Genomic DNA, 3,721 nt, shown 5'->3' on the forward strand with positions numbered 1-3,721 from the left:
TAATTCAGAGTATGTTTTCTCTCATTCGGGGTATGTTTTAATACAGAGTATGTTGTCTCTCATTCGGGGTATGTTTTAATTAAGAGTATATTTTCTGTCATTAGGGTAATGTTGTAATACAGAGTATGTTTTCTGTCATTAGCGTAATGTTTTAATTAAGAGTATGTTTTCTGTCATTAGGGTAATGTTTTAATACAGAGTATGTTTTCTGTCATTAGGGTAATGTTTTAATTCAGAGTATGTTTTCTGTCATTAGGGTTATGTTTTAATACAGAGTATGTTTTCTGTCATTAGGGTAATGTTGTAATACAGAGTATGTTTTCTGTCATTAGCGTAATGTTTTAATTAAGAGTATGTTTTCTGTCATTAGGGTTATGTTTTAATACAGAGTATGTTTTCTTTCATTAGGGTAATGTTTTAATTCAGAGTATGTTTTCTCTCATTCGGGGTATGTTTTAATACAGAGTATGTTTTCTGTCATTAGGTTAATGCTGTAATACAGAGTATGTTTTCTGTCATTAGCGTAATGTTTTAATTAAGAGTATGTTTTCTGTCATTAGGGTTATGTTTTAATACAGAGTATGTTTTCTCTCATTCGGGGTATGTTTTAATACAAAGTATGTTTTCTGTCATTAGGGTTATGTTTTAATACAGAGTATGTTTTCTCTCATTAGGGTAATGTTTTATTGAGATGAGTAATCATATTCAGGGCATTCGGGAAATTATTCAGACCTCTTCCCTTGTTCCACATTTTGTTACGTTACAGCCTTATTCTAAACTGAATTAAATACAAAAAACCCTAATCAATCTGCACACAATACCCCATAATAGCACCACCTAGACTGCCCTCCAAGCGGCCGCATCTACACTTCGGTCCGCAGGTAGTATAACTTTTTATAACTTTTCATTACATTTCGTTATAGTACAACGGTTTGATTTGCCTAATCTTAGCAACTTCTTCTTAGCCAGCTACATAGCCGTCTTTGTATCAACGACAATTGCATAATTATCGTATTTTCGTCCTAACGTATCTGCCCAGCAGCTAGCTAAGCAGCTAGCTAACATCCACTGTCCACTAGCACTGTAGAAACTATTACACTCAACTGAACGACTCGATTAGCGTAGTGTCAGCTAGCTACATAGTTGTCTTCGTATCCAAGATAATTGTGCAGTTTAGAGTGTGTAGACTTAGAGTGATTATCTTAATTTACCGAGGTTAGCTAGCCAGCTATTTGTCGTCCTTAACGTAGGAAATGCTGCTAGCTAGCTAGCCAACAGCTAGCCAACCTCTACCGAATTGAACTCCAACTACCCGGTCAACATTCCGCGTCGTTCCACAGGTAGTATCACATTTTCATTTCACTTCATTACAGTACAACGGTTTGATTTGTTTGATCGTAGCTAGCCAGCTACATAGCCGTCTTTGTATCTAAGACAATTGTGTAGTCTAGAGCGATTTTCTAGGTTAGCTGGCCAGCTATTGTCGTTCTTCTAACGTAGCTAGCCAGCTAGCCCCGAATAGCAGCACTGTAGTAACTATTACAGTACAACGGTTTGTTTTGTTTGATCGTAGCTAGCTAGCTACATAGCCGTCTTTGTATCTAAGACAATTGTGTAGCCTAGAGCGATTTTCTAGGTTAGCTGGCCAGCTATTGTCGTTCTTCTAACGTAGCTAGCCAGCTAGCCCCGAATAGCAGCACTGTAGTAACTATTACAGTACAACGGTTTGTTTTGTTTGATCGTAGCTAGCTAGCTACATAGCCGTCTTTGTATCTAAGACAATTGTGTAGCCTAGAGCGATTTTCTAGGTTAGCCAGCCAGCTATTGTCGTTCTTTTAAAGTAACGGAACGCAATCAACCTTGCTAGCTAGCCAGCTAGCCCCGAATAGCAGCACTGTAGAAACTATTACACTCGACGGAACGACTTGATTAGTGTAGTGTCAACATCGCAGCCACTACCAGCTAGCCTACTCCAGCAGTACTGTTTCATTTCAATCATTTTAGTCAATAAGATTCTTGCTACGTAAGCTTAACTTTCTGAACATTCGAGACGTGTAGTCCACTTGTCATTCCAATCTCCTTTGCATTAGCGTAGCCTCTTCTGTACCCTGTTAACTATGTGTCTATCTATCCCTGTTCTCTCCTCTCTGCACAGACCATACAAACGCTCCACACCGCGTGGCCGCGGCCACCCTAATCTGGTGGTCCCAGCGCGCACGACCCACGTGGAGTTCCTGGTCTCCGGTAGCCTCTGGAACTGCCGATCTGCGGCCAACAAGGCAGAGTTCATCTCAGCCTATGCCTCCCTCCAGTCCCTCGACTTCCTGGCACTGACGGAAACATGGATCACCACAGATAACACTGCTACTCCTACTGCTCTCTCTTCGTCCGCCCACGTGTTCTCGCACACCCGAGAGCTTCTGGTCAGCGGGGTGGTGGCACCGGGATCCTCATCTCTCCCAAGTGGTCATTCTCTCTCTCTCCCCTTACCCATCTATCTATCGCCTCCTTTGAATTCCATGCTGTCACAGTTACCAGCCCTTTCAAGCTTAACATTCTTATCATTTATCGCCCTCCAGGTTCCCTCGGAGAGTTCATCAATGAGCTTGATGCCTTGATAAGCTCCTTTCCTGAGGACGGCTCACCTCTCACAGTCCTGGGCGACTTTAACCTCCCCACGTCTACCTTTGACTCATTCCTCTCTGCCTCCTTCTTTCCCTCCTCTCCTCTTTTGACCTCACCCTCTCACCTTCCCCCTACTCACAAGGCAGGCAATAACCTCATCTTTACTAGATGCTGTTCTTCCACTAACCTCACTGCAACTCCCCTCCAAGTCTCCGACCACTACCTTGTATCCTTTTCCCTCTCGCTCTCATCCAACACTTCCCACACTGCCCCTACTCGGATGGTATCGCGCCGTCCCAAACTTCGCTCTCTCTCCCCCGCTACTCTTTCCTCTTCCATCCTTTCATCTCTTCCCTCTGCTCATACCTTCTCCAACCTTTCTCCTGACTCTGCTTCCTCAACCCTCCTCTCTTCCCTTTCTGCATCCTTTGACTCTCTATGTCCCCTATCCTCCAGGCCGGCTCGGTCCTCCCCTCCCGCTCCGTGGCTCGATGACTCATTGCGAGCTCACAGAACAGAGCTCCGGGCAGCCGAGCGGAAATGGAGGAAAACTCGCCTCCTGCGGACCTGGCATCCTTTCACTCCCTCCTCTCTACATTTTCCTCCTCTGTCTCTGCTGCTAAAGCCACTTTCTACCACTCTAAATTCCAAGCATCTGCCTCTAACCCTAGGAAGCTCTTTGCCACCTTCTCCTCCCTCCTGAATCCTCCTCCCCCTCCCCCCCTCCTCCCTCTCTGCAGATCCGTCAACCATTTTGAAAAGAAGGTCGACGACATCCGATCCTCGTTTGCTAAGTCAAACGACACCGCTGGTTCTGCTCACACTGCCCTACCCTGTGCTCTGACCTCTTTCTCCCCTCTCTCTCCAGATGAAATCTCGCTTCTTGTGACGGCCGGCCGCCCAACAACCTGCCCGCTCGACCCTATCCCCTCCTCTCTCCTCCAGACCATTTCCGGGGACCTTCTCCCTTACCTCACCTCGCTCATCAACTCATCCCTGACCGCTGGAGTCCCTTCCGTCTTCAAGAGAGCGAGAGTTGCACCCCTTCTGAAGAAACCTACACTCGATCCCTCCGATGTCAACAACTACAGACCAG

Source organism: Oncorhynchus masou, chromosome 2 (assembly GCF_036934945.1).
Source record: "Oncorhynchus masou masou isolate Uvic2021 chromosome 2, UVic_Omas_1.1, whole genome shotgun sequence".
In the NCBI taxonomy this organism is placed as follows: Eukaryota; Metazoa; Chordata; class Actinopteri; order Salmoniformes; family Salmonidae; genus Oncorhynchus; species Oncorhynchus masou.